General features: G+C 40.8%; 1 long non-coding RNA gene across 1 annotated transcript in view; it reads left to right on the forward strand.

Moving 5' to 3' along the window:
• LOC123861652 (uncharacterized) overlaps nucleotides 1–16,908 on the forward strand; it is a 39,930-nt gene that overhangs the window by 14,089 nt on the left and 8,933 nt on the right. Inside the window, exons 4-6 of the long non-coding RNA XR_006795084.3 lie at nucleotides 344–967; nucleotides 1,094–1,171; nucleotides 7,261–7,456. This is a non-coding gene — a long non-coding RNA (uncharacterized LOC123861652). The remainder of the gene's footprint in view (nucleotides 1–343; nucleotides 968–1,093; nucleotides 1,172–7,260; nucleotides 7,457–16,908) is intronic.

The raw sequence follows: 16,908 nt of genomic DNA on the forward strand, positions 1-16,908 counted from the left end.
AGTCAGCCAGCAGGCCTCTGTTCTCCCTTGCTGCAAACACTCCTCCTAAACATTTACTTGTGTTTTCAAACCCAAGGTCCGATGGGAACATAAAATATATTATTCCAAAAGACATAACTCCCCCAACTAACTCCTTCTGCCACACACGGAGAGAAAGAAAACCACACGCAAGCCAACAGCATGGAACTTCTCCAGCGAGCCTTCTGACCACCATGTTTGAAGGCCTCAAATATAGCCGTGGGGACCACAATATTTGGGGAGGTACATGTGCAGAAGGAAGACACACATGAATCTGTTTTGTTTTGATTTTCTTTTCACCAGACCTATCCTTGACTTTTCACAGATTTCCCAGCAGAAGAATTGAGATGGATGATAATACGGGAGAAAAATGTTCCACTGTGGCCAGCTCGTGTTCTTTTGGAGAGCTGTTTGCACACATGTCGAGAGGCCGCCAAGAGCCCCAGTTGGCTCACATAGTGGGTGGGGAGGTCACGCCGCTCCCTGGGACCTGGGATGGAGTGACCTCTGTCTTTCGATCCCCCCCGGGGAGGATGCAGCTTACGCTGGCTCATGTCCTGCCACAGGCTGTCACCTCAGATGGCCTCACTGAGGCCAGCTGGAGTTACCAGCAAGTTCGCGTCAGCCTGGTTCCATAATGCCCTCGCGTGTCTCCCCTCGGGGGGTGCAGACTGACACTGCCACCACGGGGCTGTGGAAACTACTAGGAAAAGTGAAGTAGAGATACCTTTTTTTTTTTTTTTAGATAACACTTTTTTGACCTCGCTCACAAAGTCTCTCCTTAATGAAAAAGCAAGAGGGTCTGAGTATGGGAAGAAAAGGCTAAAATACTAGTGTCTCCAGGGGAATTTTCCTCCAGAAGAATTCAAGATCACAGTGGGACTCATGCTCCCTGGGAACAGTTTATTTTCTAATAATGAACCTATAGAATCACAAAATCGGACCGTATGTAAGCATTTTGCATGTATTCGTCATCACTCCTAGATGTTACAAGTATATTATATTTACATCTAAGGTATTACAACCAAATGATGAGAGCCTTTACTTCTTTTTGCTTCTTATTCTTCCACACCAGAGTCCCTCCTGACTGACGTGTGGAAGGATAATGGACATGCTGGTCCTACGTGAAAGGAAACTGTGGTCCAGACTTCAGGTGAGAGAGGTTTTAGCCATTTTTAAATTAGTAGGAGATAATTTTCATTTTTAAAAATTAGAGTCAGTTTGCATTCATTCACTGTAAGGAAGTAACACAGTTAAAAAACACGTGCTGGCTTTTGAATGCATTTTTATATAGATGTAGTTGAGTCATTTATTTCTAATTCTGAATTTAGTTTTTGTCTAGGATTTTGGGTAGTCAAGTCATTTCCATATAAAATAATCTGCAAAATAGGTGAAGTTGACTTCATATCTTTTTAAGCAAAGAAAACCTTTTTAAAATGAAATATTGTGAGGCGCCTGGGTGGCTCAGATGGTTAAGCGTCTGCCTTCGGCTCAGGTCATGATCCCAGGGTCCTGGGTCGTGTCCCACATTGGGTTCCCAGCTCAGTGGGGAGTCTGCTTCTCCCTATCTCTCTGCCGCTTGTGCACTCTCTCTCTCTCTGTCTTTCAAATAAATCTTGAAAAATAAAATAAAATGAAATCTTGCTTACAACCCTAATATGTAAATAGGTTTAAAAACAACAGAATGGCGGGGCGCCTGGGTGGCTCAGTCATTAAGCGTCTGCCTTCCGCTCAGGTCATGATCCCAGGGTCCTGGGATCAAGCCCCACGGTCCTGGGATCAAGCCCCACATCAGGCTCCCTGCTCGGAGGGGAGTCTGCTTCTCCCTCTCCCACTCCCCCTGCTTGTGCTCTCTCTAATTGCTGTCTCTCTGTCAAATAAATAAATAAAATCTTAAAAAAATAATAATAAATAAAAACAACAGAATGGCTTTGGCAGAAGCAGAGGTTACAACCGCTGAGCCTGGCTCTCTCGGCTGTCCTGTCCACCTCATAGTGACACCAAAGGCATGCGGGAAATAAACAAATGAGCACATGGGAAGATGTTCACCATCATTAAGCCATTGGGGAAATTCAAATTAAAACCACAATGAGGTATCAATACACACCTATCAGAATCATTAAATAAAAAAAGAGTGACAATACCAACTACTGGCAAGGGTAAAAAGAAACCAGATCACTCATGCCTTCCTGCTGGGAATATAAAATGATACAGCTACTCTGGGACGTAACTGGGCAGTTTCTTAAAAAAAAACTAAACAGGGCCCCTGGGTGGCTCAGTTGGTTAAGCGACTGCCTTCAGCTCAGGTCATGATCCCAGAGTCCTGGGATGGAGTCCCGCATCGGGCCCCCTGCTCTGCGGGGAGCCTGCTTCTCCCTCTCCCACTCCCCCTGCTTGTGTTCCCTCTCTCGCTGTGTCTCTCTCTGTCAAATAAATAAAATCTTTAAAAAAAAAAAACTAAACATACAACTACTATACAACCTAACAGTTGCACTCCTGGGCATTTATCCCAGAGAAATGGCAACTTATGTTCACACAAAACCCTGCTCACAAATGTTCCTATGAGCTCTATTTGTAATAGCCCCCAAATAGAAACAACCTAGGCGTCTTTCAACAGATGAATAGTTAACCAAACTATGATATATCCATACTACAGAATACTACTCATCAATAAAAAGGAAACAATTATTAATATATGCAACAACCTGGATCAATCACCAGAAAATTATGCTGTGTAGAGAAAGGCAATCCCAAAAGGTTACTTACTGTATGATTCTATTTATATAACATTCTTAAAATGACAGAATTATAAAAATGGAGAACAGGTTAGTAGTTGCCAGAGGTTAAGAATGTGGGAGGGAGATGGATATAGCTATAGAAGGACAACATGGGGGCACCTGGGTGGCTCAGTTGGCTAAGCGTCCAACTCTTGATTTCTGCTCAGGTCATGATCTCAGGGTGGTGAGATCGAGCTCTGCATTGGGCTCCACGCTCAGTGTGGGGTCTGCTTGCAGTTCTCTCCCTCCCCCTCTGCCTCTCCTCCTCCTCTCTTTCTCTCTCTCTGAAATAAATAAATAAAATCTTAAAAAAGAAAAAGGAAGGACAACATGAAGGCATCTGATGGTGATGAAAATGTCCTGTATATTGTCTGTATCAGCATCAGTATCCTGATTTTAATATGGTACTATAGTTTTGCAAGATGTTGCTGTAGAAAAAACTAGGTAAAAGGTACATGGGATCTGTCTATTATTTCTTACAACCACATGGGAATCTACAGTTTCCTTAGAATTAAGTTTAATAGTAATTTTTAAAAACTACCAGAAAGGTTAATCTCTCTAAATACTGTATCTATGATTCTGAGTTACTCCATACAGCTATGACTTGGATGTCCCTTGCCATGGTTTTACCCTGTTCAGAACTGATGCAGATATCACTCTGGAGGGGGTCATGATGCCCTCTCAGGCAAATGCCAGGCTCCAGGTTGAGCTCAACTTTCCTCCTTTCCAGTTGAGTCAAAAACACTTACTTGTGTTGATATCATGAATCAACACAGGATTCAGTGCTAAAAATGAACCAGCTGTTTTTAAAGCCCCTATCTTCTCTTAACTGCATAGATATTCAGGTGCAAAGGCAGTGAAAGTAAATGAGATAAATAATATCAACGAGAGATGATTGGTTGGTTGGTTGGTGGCATGTACCCGCCCAACTCCAAAATACATATTATGTACTGTGCTAGGCTGCATTATGGCCCCCCAAATCGTTCCATGTCCTAATCGCTGGAACCTGTGACTATGTTAGCCTTACATGGCAAAGGGACTTTGCAGATAACGTAAGGCTTTTGAGATGAGGAGATGCTGGGTTATCTGTGTAGGCCCAGATAAGACTCACAAGAGTCTTTACAAAAGGGAGGAAAGAGGTCAGAGAGAAGGCAATGTGACGTTGGAAGCAGAGATTAGAATGATGTGGCCCTAACCCAAGGAATGCTAGAAGCCTCAAAAAGCTAGAAGGGGCAAGGGGTGGATTCTTTTCTGAAGCTTCCAGAAGGAAGCAGCCTCCAGACACCTTGATTTTAGCCCTCTAAGACTCATTTTTAGACTTCTGACCTCCAAACTCTAAGTAAAGAATAAATGTGTGTTGTGTTGAGCCACTAAATTTGTGGTGATTTGTTAAAAACAGCAACAGGAAATTAGTACATATACCATAAAGCTGTTAAATTAAGAGAGGAGAAAATAGGGGTGCCTGCTGGCTGAATTGGTAGAGCATGCAACTCTTGATCTCAGGGTTGTGAGTTCAAGCCCCACACTGGGTCGAGAGATTACTTAAAAATAAGAAATCTTTTAAAAGAGAGAGAGAGAGGAGAAAATAGAAAAAGCAAGAGATTATTCTATTTAATTTTATTGAAATATTAATTTATAGGCAAGATTTTCTTTTTATAAACTGCATGTAGACAGTATACTTGAAAACTTACAAAACAAAACCTCAATCAACTCCCACAGCAAGACATTGGATCATCTCTAATAATAAAATTTTTTGAACTCTGCTAGTAAACAAGCCCATATTAGGAATTATTTTAAAAATTGTATTTGGCATTTCTATCACTTGTCTTAGCCTCAGTAAGAGTTGAGCTCAATATTCTCCCTTTTTTGTATTTCCATTTTGGAAAATCAGGAGTCATGTAAGTTACAGTAAAATTATTTAGGACTGTCCATGCATTTCTCTGTTCTTCCCCTGTTTCATATTTTGGAGGCAGCTTTACATTCTCTAGCATCACTCCCTTTACCATTAAATCACCATCATTCATTTATTCATTCAATGGGCAATTACTGACATATTACACATATATACATATATACACACACACACACATATATATAAGTATACATACATATCGTTCATATAGAGAGAGAATTAAATTATTCCCTTTATAGTAGATATGTTGAAACAGTGAAGATTCTGTTTGTCAAAAAGATGAATCTCAGAACACGACCTCATGTCCTAGAAAGATTCTTTAGGACATTATCATTATTTTTTTTAAGACTTTATTTATTTACTTGCCAGAGAGAGAGAGAGAGCACAGCAGGGGAAGCAGGGGGAGCGGCAGGCAGAGGGAGAAGCAGGCTCCTCACTGAGCAGGGAGCCCAATGTGGGACTCTGTCGATCCCAAGACCCTGGGATCATGACCTGAGCTGAAGGCAGATGCTTAAACGACTGGGCCACCCAGGCACCCCTCTTTAGAACATTACTAAACAGTGGTTTGAGAGCATTTAGGAAAGAGACCGTAATCCAGGAGTCAGCAAAATGTTTTCCTGGTGGCTTCTAGCATGACTAACCAGATGGAGTAGGCATTCACCTAATATAGGAGCTTCTGAAAAGTGCTGTTGTCCCAATATACTCCACACCCCACAGGCTCCAACTGGTATGAGACTCTGTTTCCCACAGAGTACTTAGGAATATGTGAATGCCTTGCTTAGAAAAAATGTTCTTGCCAAGCTTATATAGGTATGACTTAAAAATTAATCACAGTATACTTTGTAAATTTGCCACACTGGTTTACAAACCACAGCATAGCAAGGATAGCCCTACAGAATCCTTCTAGAGCATCTACTGAAACATTCCCAGGGAACGGGACCCTCTCTCTCTCTCTTCAACCTATTCATTAGACATTTCGTTTACATACAGCTAAATTCTGCCTCTGTTTAACATCAACTCTTTGTTCACCTATAAATAACAAATAAAATTCTGTCTCTCTATTCTAAGACTTAAAGATAGCTATCAGCTCCTCCTGCCTAAATCTTCCTTTTCCCAAGTTATCAATCATTAGGGAGATGCAAATCAAAACCACCATGAGATACTACTTTAAACCTATTAGAGAGGCTAATATTAAAAACAAACAAACCAATAATCCATAACAAGCATTGATGAGAATGTGGAGAACCCTAATGCACTGTTGGTAGAAATGTAAAATGGCAGCCAACTTTGGAGAAGTTTGGCAGCTCCTCAAAGTGTTAAACATAGACTTACCATTTAACCTGACATTTCACTACAAGGTATATACCCACGAGAAATGAAAACATAATGTCCACACAAAACCTATACATAATGTTCATAGCAGCATTCCTTATTCATAGTAGCTAAAAGAAACCCCAACCTACTCATTAACTGATGAATGAATAAACAAAGTACAGTATATCTATACAACGGAATATCATTCAGCAATAAAGAGAATAAAACAGTAAAAAGAATGAAATGCTGACACATCCTACAACATGGGTGAACTCCGAAAACAAGGTTCATTAATATGCATGAAAGAAGCCAGTCACAAAAACCATATATTGTATGATTCCATTTATACGGAATGTCCACAATAGGCCAACCCATGGAGACAGAAAGTAGATTAGTGGTTGCCAGGGGCTGGGAGGAGAGGGGAAAGGGAATTGACTGCTGGAGACCATGGAGATTCTTTTTTGGGTGATGAAAACATTCTAAAGTCAGATGTGATAATGGTTAACAAACAAGTCTGTGAATATACTAAAACTGGCTGAATTACATACTTTAAAGGGTGAATCATATGCATGTGAATGATATCTCAATTAAGCTGTTATAAAAAAACATAGATTCTGAACAACTTTTACAATTCTGCTTTATAATTTACTATCTCTCAGGCCTCACTGACATCAATATAGCTGTGAAATGAACTTTTCAAGACATCGAATGTAGAATCTCCCATTTAGAAAAATAAAATTTCAACAAAACAATTTTTAATAAATTCTGAAATTTGTCATATTAGACACATTAAACCAAACTATTGAAAGCATGAGGTTGAAAAATAATAAACTTTAGGCTTAAAAATGTGTGTCATGACTACAAAGCATAGTTGAAACATTTTTTTTGATAAATTAAAAACGTGAAAAAGTAAAAGCATATCATCATTGGTGTTTATATAATTAACCTCAGATGTTATGAAAAGAACTAAAGCAGTTTGTTTGATTTGGCTGAACATACATTAATTACTTAAAAATAAAGCATAGCCTAAAATAAGCATGTTTAGAATGTCTGTCCAGTGATTTAGAATTAACAAATATTATTCTGTTGCTTAATCTTTCTATTTGTTTTATTGAGGTTGGCTAAATTAGTTAACATAAACTCAAACACAGCATATTTCCAGCATTTTGATAAAATGTTTCACAAACATATACTTTTCTACATATGTTTAAAATAGCTCTCTTACATTGTATTTCCCAGGAAAAAGATATAGTGACAGAAATTTGCATACAGGAAGTTTATTGTAAAGTGGTCTCAGGAATAAAAATTGTGAGGAGTTAAAGAAGCAGGATTGGGCAAGAGAAGTTGAACTATGGGGAAATTGCAAGGAAGTCTTCAGCAGATCCCACAGAAGCTCGGGAGCTTGGATAGTCCTTCAGCATTGTCCCAAATTCAGGTAAGAGGACTGGATTTTTGTACTCCCACATAGACCAGCTACTGGGTTTGGGCTGCTTCTGGAGAGTGGGTACAACCTTAGGTGAAGCAATTCTTTTCCCCTGAGGGCAGTTCTTGGGGAGGGATTAGCTATGAGCCATCAACAGGTAATACTTCTGCAAGCTGGGGAAATGAGTGCCTTGCTCCAAAAGGGGGTATCCAGACAAGATACCACAGTTCACCCCTTGCATTGCTTGGATTCACCTGGATTCCATTGATTCCATCTGAGGACCATTTCTTCAGGATTCTGGTTGGTTTCTTTTCCTCAGGAAACGTACAAAGAAAAAGTTAGCCGGATGAAGTATGATCCTCACTATGGCAGTTAATCTCAGGACTGCAATGAATATTCAGCATCTCCCTTCCCTTTTAACAGCCTAAATTCTCCTCATCCTTGGCTAGAACTTCTGCTAGCCCCATTGGCTTACCTGCTTAGGTGACCCAGATCCTCATTACTGTATGATCCAAACTCCTGCTCACTATGCCCTCACCAAGGTCAAGTTGTGCACTTGCTCTTTTACTGTCAAATTAGGCAGGAGAATACTACAAAAGGTCCAGTAGATCACGTAGAACCGAACCTGTTCTTTCCTTCCCCGTTGTGTAACACAGTGCTGCCTCCCGCAGTGGTTGTTTGCAATGCAGCCCAAAAGCATAGCTAGCTTCCGCCATCTGGGGCACCTCACACTAAGGTTACTGATATTTCAGTGTATACTAAACAAACATCTATCTTCCAATTGCGCCCTCTATATCTTTTCAACGACACTTTGTCGACAACCAGAATGCCAGCACATTATTTTAGAAATGTTGAGAAGTGGAGAATCTGGGGCACAGTTGATTGAGCATCCAACTCTTGATTTTGGCTCAGGTCATGATCTTGGGGTGGTGGGATCAAGCCACGCATCAGGCTCCATGCTCAGCGGGGAGTCTACCTGAGATTCTGTCTCCATCGCCCTTTGCCCCTCCCCTCACTGATGCATGTGCTCTCTCTTTCTCTCTCTCTCCCTTTCTGTCTTTCTCTCAAATAAGTAAAAAAATATTTTTTAAAAAAGTGGAGAACCTGTTCAGGAGGAATGTACTCTCTCTCTTTCCCATGTTAGCTATGTTATTCCAGGATGAAGTTGGTCATATTAACTCTTTCTTCCAAAGGAGTATAGCCTAATTTTTAATGGACTGGTTGGGGGTGGGGGGAGGGAATTTCACTGCATGCTAACTATCTACCAAGTTCCCCACAATTAAGGTGGATATTTATTTAGACAAGATGCATCAAAAAAGTAAGGTATACAGACATCATCTCTGTCCATGCTATCCTGGTTTTCAAATATTTTATCTATCACACCTGCAGTTTGATCATTCAAAGGTAAAATGTGGATACATAAAGTTGATTAGTCTTTTTGGCAGCAAAGACAAAGAGCTAGTCTGGAATCTATTTAGAACTTATTTGACAGCATTGACCTCAAGTTCACCTCTGTTATCAATTTAAATGCTTGGGTACACAAGAGTATTTGATTTTTTTTTTTTTTTGATAGGCTGTCAGGTTATCCACTTCATGTCAAATCCAGCATCCTGTGTTTAATTTCAAATTATATTTGTCCTGCATTTATCCCACTTAATGGTTTTTTAAAAAGCCGCGCTTGACTCTGACTTTTTTCCTTTACACATTTCTCAGGAAAATTTTGCAAATAGGCTGATAAAGTAGACTATATGGAAATGAACAAATATATTTTTATCAGCTCCTTTAAAATATGTAGACATGCAGTAATACAAAAACATTACCCCAATTAGGAAAGCAAGAGGAAAAATAAAGTTAAATTGGAGAATGTTTTTTGAAACAATGTTATAGTTTAATAGTCCAAAGTAGCTCAGTTCTATTTACTTAGGTTTATGGATAAACTTACAGAGCATGAGAGGAATAGTGTAAAAATAGAATGAACTAAGAATTTATCAGCAACCTCATTTACTTTATTTAATAAATGTTGTGGCTTCCCTCAATCTACATGCTCCGCAAGACAAAACAACAGTTTCCCTGCTTTCCATTAGGGTCTGAGAGCCTGGCACATGGCAGATGCTCAATAAATAGATGTCAAACTAATAAATGCATGAAGTTTTTATTGCTCATCGGACACCCCATAATTGCAGGCGACTTCTCTCCTCCCCTCTTTTTATCTTTTAAAAATGTTCTTTATCCCCTCCCCCTCCTCATCAGTCCCCTTCTCTGTCTTTGCTTTCACTAGGAAGGGATTTCTTCCCCTCCCTTCTTCTCCCTTCAAAGTAGGTCACAGGAAGAAATCTAGGAGACAGTCAGGAGGGAATGTTCAGTAGAGAACAGAAAGTTTACACATGATCACAGAGACTCCTCCTCCACTGTTTTTGCATTTTTGCCAAATTCAGAGAACCCTGAATTTACATAATTTTATTTAGTGTTTAAAAGGGCTGTTGTCCTGTCCTGTGGAGGCCTCACATAATTAAGACAAGAAATCCACAACTGAAAAACACTCCCATTCAGCCCTTGCCCCAATTTCTAAAAGAACCCGACCACTCCCATTTCCCAGAGACAGTCTTTGTGGGACAGTCATCTGTGTTAGGCTTAATATAAGACTCTAAGACTAACCTCCCATTTCCAAAACAAAAGTGGGAGAATCTTCCCTTTCCTCTAAAGAGGTGGGTCTGTATACAAGTTAATAGCAATCACGGTGAGCTTTGACACAATCACCTGTCCTTTCTCTGGGGACGACAGGAGAGGCGCTCCCAGCCATGCAGGGGACAGAGGTTGCAGGTTTTCACCACCACACGCATCCTGGGTGGCGTACTGGCAGAGGGAAGGGAGTGAAGTTATTAGGGCAGCCTGAGCATCCCCAAGGAAACCAGATTCTTCCACGTGCACAGGGGGCAACTGTGAGTCTCAATGAGTTCTTGACCACTTGGCTCAGGCTGACCTGAGAAAGGCCACTAGGTCTGCTCTGTCAGTAGGGCCAGCTAGGTGTGCTTGTGACCTTTTGGAAGAGTGACCAGACATTCGGAAGCTGGTTGCGTGGGCACCCAGTAATCATTAAAAAGTTATCACGGGAAGCCAATTTCACTCTTACATTTCAAACATAATATTGATGCTTAAATTCAACTGACTGGAAAAACAGAGACCCATCTGGCAGCAGAGGGGCTGATAAGGACAAGGAAGACAGCCTAATGCATATAAATCACTCTTTTTGTGAGCTCCCGGTTAAGACTACCCTCACTGCATTTCCTCTCATTTCCTCCTTCCTCCCAAACCTTCACCCCTATTCACCTCTCTCTCCACCCACCCGGGCTCTGGCTTCCAATACCAGTATTTCCAATACCAGTTGTGGTTCAGCTAGAAATTAGTGAAATAACATATGCCAATGATCTAACAAGGCACTCAAATGCTAGCTACGTCTAAAATCCCACTCTCTAAAGAAGAGTAAGATCTTAGAAGACTAAGACTCCTCAATTACAAACCTACTTCCATTTTCCATGTAAGGAAATTTGCCTTATTTCTCAGTTGCCTGACATTTTATTCACACATCATATGTTATAAATGATTTAAACACAAAGCTAATTGAACATGTATAGCACTAATCATATTTTAAGTTTTTTTTCCAGAGAATTGAGGCAAAAGAAAAAGTTTAACATCGTACAATGTTACATCTAGTTTTAATGTCGTACATTGAGAAAAATCTTAATTGTATAAATTATTGTGTATTTAGTCAAATAAACTTATGGCCATTTAGAAATGTTGCTACCAATATTTTAAGATATTACATCATCCAATAAGAAGTATTCACTAATTTTAAAGGGGGATATTAAAACAACGACATGGCCATATGTGTTATTAAGAAAAGAGCTACTAAACTGGTAATAATGAATGGTTTGCCATCCAAAGGAAATAAATTGAGCCAAAGTTTTTCTTATTTGACTTGGAAAGCCAAAGTTGAACCTATGTGACAACTGTTGGATCAAAGTAATAACTGAAGCATAAGAAAATTTCTTTTTTTTTTTTTTAAGATTTATTTATTTATTTATTTATTTATTTAGTTGAGAGAGAGAATGAGCCAGGGGGAGGGGCAGAAGAAGCAGAGTCCCCCCTGCACAGGGAGCCTGACCTGGGGCTCAATCCTGGGATCATGACCTGAGCCAAAGGCAGATGCTTAACCAACTGAGCCACCCAGCACCCCTTAAATTCCTTTTTATTAAAATTACCAATCTCCACCTTCTTCTCCTCTGTCTTGCTCTGTATACTCAGCTTAATTTAAATTGTGGACTTAACACGTGATACATTTTCCCTAGCTTTTCATAGCACTAAGATGATATGACTTTTTTTATATGAGAATGAGAATCGAACTGTAATCAATAAGAATGTAAATTCATTTAAAGATTGTGGGAGTTTAATGCATCAGATGGGCTGCTTTTGAAATGGTTGTACTCCCCACTCCCCCGGCGCCCCCGCCCACTTTGAAACCGTTGTACTTGATGATGGAGCCTCCTTGTGGGGAGTTAAGAGTATTTCAGGCTTTGTAACTACAGGTGAAATGCTGTTTAACATCCCCTCCCTGCTTCACAATGGGAGCGTGTGTCGTTGTGCTGTCAAGAAATTAGGTATTTGTGGGATTCCTGGGGGGCTCCGTCAGTTAAGAGTCTGCCTTCAGCTCAGGTCATGATCCCAGGGTCCTGGGATCGAGTCCCGCATCGGACTCCTTGCTCAGTATGGAGCCTGCTTCTCCCTCCGCCTGCCGCTCCCCCTGCTTGTTCTCTCTCCCCACCCCCTCTGACAAATAAATACATAAGAGCTTTAAAAAAAAAAAAAAAAAAAACTTAAAAAACGAAATTAGGTACTTGACTTGGGCCCCTGACATCCAGAAATGGGCAGAAGCTTAACACCCACCAGGGAGGAGTGAACGCTGCCATCTCTCCGTTAGTTTGTCTCTAGTCCCTGAAGCCACAGGTAAAGCAGGGTTAAAAATGTTTTCAGTGACACTGATTGTTAGGTTCCTCAAGAGAGAACAAGAGGATGGTTGTTTCCTTTAAGCTGGCCCATGTACTGGGACCTTTGAGAACACATTAGGCAGATTTTTCTCTTGGCCAAATGTCTACCATCCATCTGTTATAGTCACCAGTGGTTCTTTTTTCCTGCAGAACACACAAAGTGAAGGAGTTGGGTCACAGTGACTGCAGGAGCTACAAATGCAGACCAACACTAGTGTGTTCTTCACAATCTGTCACCTCAAGAAGTATAGCAAGTTGTGCTGTGGCTTTCTAAAGTGGTGCCTATTGCTTCATAAAAACCTAAATAGAACAAATATAATAAATTTTCTATTTACAAGACAGTTGCGCCTCAAGAAACTTTTCGGCGCATACTAAAACCTTGTTCAAAATACAGTGTTTCTATGCAGAATGGATTCGAGGTGTGGAATTACATAATGATCCATAGATTATCAGCTGTTTCAGCATCTGGCAGGACGTTTGAAAACCGTCTGGAATGAAGGACCATTCTTCATGGGACAGTATTCTGTTATGCTTTGCAGGACATCTAGCATTCCTAGACACCACTCACTATGTGCCAGTGACATTGTGACACCAAAAATGCTCCCACAAATTTCCAAAGTACCCCTTAGGGAGGAGTAAGACTCATTGATAAGAACGACTCTGTCTTCTCATCATGGCCTTCACTGTCAGATTCATGTTTTGTTTTGTTTATGTTGGAAAGGCCAAGATAATGAGAAGACAAGCCATAGACTGAGAAAGATATTTGCAAGAGATAAAGGATTGTTATCCAAAACAGACAAAGAACTTTTAAAAACTCAACTGTAATACAAGGCTTTTCTTCGCTGTTTCTTTCCCAGCTTCTCTCTGGTCAACCATCTGGCGAACGTTTTAGCTTGTATCTCTGATGAAGCTATTAGAGGCTTCTCTGAATTTTTTACCACCAAAACTCCATTGTTTTGAGAATGCCCTTAGACTTAAACTTCCCCACACTCTCTCTCTATTAAAGTTAGTTGCTCTGGGGAGAGCTTTAGCATTCTCTGTTTAAAGTCCTGTCTGTACCCCTAGCCAAAATACCTGAGCCAGAGCCCTGAGGCTGGGGGCAGGGACAGTGGCCCGCTTCTTTTGGAGTGACACTGCACTTCAGGAGCAGGGCACTGCAGGTGGGCAGTAGCCTCTGGTCTTCTCAGCTTGTCTCTCCCAAGATGGAGTCTCCATCCTACAAATGAGCTGGGTGGAGGAAAATCATGACGCTGGTATTCCCAGCATGCCATCCCTAAGGTCAAGCATCTGCCCTATGGATGGGGGCTAGGTGGGCTACCCTCACCTGGAATTTAGCCTCTGCAACATGTAGCTGACAAGATGAGATATTCTCATGGCCGGTTCCTCCCAGGGAGATAACACAGTCCTCAACTGAAAGCTGGGAAAGAGGGAGCGGAGTTTCTGTCACACTGAGCTGGGAGCAGGGAGAGGGGGAGTGGATTATAATTCAAATGCCACTGACTCTTGCTCTTCTTATTGAATTACAGTAGATTTTCTCGAATAAATGTTTCTTCATTTGCTGTCTGCTGTTATGAATTTCCAGAGACTTCAAATGGCTGCTTTTTAAGTACTTTTGATCAGTTATACTTGTTTCACTGGGTAGTGGGTCCACAGAGATCCTCACTGCCATTCCACAAATGGAACTCCCCCTGTATACTTGATATATCATTTTGACTTATTGACCTAATGATATCAAAAATATCAAATAATCAAAAATATTTAAAAATAAGTTTTAAAAAGCAGCCGGAGACAGCATTATGGGTGTGGCACAACCCTCCATGATGCTGAGATGGAGTAATAATCTTTTGTGTTCAAAGAGGAGCTCTGGAGTGGTCCACAGCTAGAGCTGGGTCCTCCTGGATAATCATGCGGCAAACTTTGGATGTGACGACACTGATCAGTGGAGGCCAGTAAGGGATGGATGACCACTGAAGGTTGGTGTTTCCCAATGCTTGGTGCTAAATAAGCCCCCAGAACCTAGATACTGCCATCTTAAGTGTCTGCTATGTGGCCGAATGGAGGATTGGGCAAAAATTGAATTGCATTAAAACGACAACTTTCTTGCACCATTAAATTTATAGACTAGGGTTTAGATCAGCTGTAAAAGTATAGGCAGGTTTTTTTTGGACAAGTTCGGCTGAAGGCAGGGAGCTGAGGGAGAGAAAAGGGAAGAAGGAATAGGAGAGGCTTTCGGGTTTGTTTTTTTTTTCCCTTGTAAGTGAGAGCTTATGGGCTCATGGGAGGGATTTCGTTTAATGAGAAAGACTAAGGATACCAGGGAAAGATCATTGATAGCATGAGATTCCTAAGGCTGGAGAGGGCACTGGTTTCTTTACAATTGGAAAGACAGAGCTGAGGACTGGTATAAATCCAGTTTAGTTTGTAAGCTTTGATGGCTAAAATATGAAGGTCTATGCATCTGATGGCATCTACTTTTCTTGGTGAAGAAGGAGCAAAGTCCTCTTTCAAGAGGGGAGTGTCAGTTATAAGTTCGAGCAGAGAGTCTGAAGGGTCACTAGAGTGAGCAGCAAGTGAGCTGACAAGCAAAAAGGTTCAAATTGTTGGGTGGGGGAGAGGGGCTGGAGAGGCCATGGACTCTAGGTGCAGAGAGTACTAATTGATCTATGACTCTTCTCTAGTTGTGCTCAGCTACTCTGGAGCAGGAATGGAGAAGACAGATGATCGGGGTCATCCGGGTCTGGGATTATTCCAGAAAATAACTGCTCAGAATATCTTCATATACTTTAAAATCACATATCTTATGTTCTCTATATCAAACAAATCCTTTCTTTCACATTTTATGATATCTGTTTCCCCATCCCTTTGATAATTGTCTTTATCTTCTCTGGACCTTTTCCAGGTTTCCCATTTTCTTTTAGTGAGGAAGCACGTGCAGTGGTTAAGGTAGGACGTCTGGCACCAATTTGCTAGGTACAACTCTTATGTCTAGCACACACCTCCTGTGTAACCTTAGGCAAATCACATAGCACCTCTGTGCCTCAATTATCTCATCTGTAAAATGGGGGGTAGTGATAATATAGTACCTTCCTAGAGAGTTGCTTTGAGGATCAGATGGGGTCATGTATGTACTATGCTGAGTGTGACTTGTTGCTGTTATTGTCATTCCAATGAAACACCCAAACTGGTAGCAGAATGAGACATGAAGGATGACATCCTGGCCTTTATGTGTTATGCAATATTTAATACATCCCAATATTTCATAGCTTCTCTTTCTTCTTTTAAACAAAATCACTGTATGTACACTCAGTCAGCTTGAGAAAAAGTCTAAGTCTTAAATTTGAGAGTCATTTGTTCTCCATCTTTTATTCAAGGCATTATTTTCTGTCTCAAAGTATTTACAGCTGGACCAGATTGGTTGCTGGCCCTTACATATCTTTCGCTTCTAAATCCATCTCTTTTGATAACCACTTCGAAAATGCTATTACCTTTTCTTCCCCGCAGGTAGAGTCCTGATTAGGGCCAATTTTTATAAAGCACAAGATCCTCAGTTAGACTGTAAGCCCTCTTAAAGCAGATGCTGTGGTTTCTACCTTTCGGTAGCCTGAGCACCCAGGAAGTTGCCCAGTGTAAAGTAGGAAATAAAAACTGTAGATGATGGTGGTGATGATGATGATGGTGATGTTGGTGATGATGGTGATGGTAACAGAGGTGATGATGTTGCTGCTGATGAAGATAATGATAGTACCCCAAGTTCTCATCCTTAGTTTCCCTATCCACTGAACTTTTGGGGGGCAACAGAGGGTAGAGAAGAGAAAATAGGGCTCCAAAGCCGGACGGACTGTGGTTCAAATCCTAGTTCTATCACTGACTAGTTGTATAGCCTCAAACAAACAAACAAACAAACAATAATGTAATTTTTTAAGCAACTTATTAGCACTGTTCTCTCTTTCCCCTCCCATTTTTGCTTACAGCTCCTGGCAGAATGATCTCTTCTCCAAGCTATCCCTTTTGTAAAACTTTCTACTACTACACACCAAGAGTTAGGATGGGCTTCCTTTCCTGCCTTGAAGTCCTTCGTGCCCCCACCTTGTCACTTCCAACCTCTCCGATTTTTCCTTCACTCACCAGGGAAGTTTATTCCATGCCATGTTTATTTTTAAATATCTTCCTTCGATTTCTCTTTTCAGGCAATACCACATTCACCTCCTTCCCCTAAGATCCCTAACTCTCTTTCTGCCTTTACTCACAGTTGCTGAATTCCTATTCTCTGATAATTTTCCTAACTGGAAGACTTTATCATTTCCTCCGAAATGCCAGACATGACTTCCATTTTCTCAGAATGCCAAAAACCACACAATTGTTTTGCCTTTAACAGACAAATACTGTAGGTATTTGTTAAATGTTAGTTCAGCTGCATTAAGT

Source organism: Mirounga angustirostris, unplaced genomic scaffold, assembly GCF_029215605.1.
Source record: "Mirounga angustirostris isolate CCGP_5_RB_7025 unplaced genomic scaffold, mMirAng1.0.hap1 SCAF_9, whole genome shotgun sequence".
Classification (NCBI taxonomy): Eukaryota; Metazoa; Chordata; class Mammalia; order Carnivora; family Phocidae; genus Mirounga; species Mirounga angustirostris.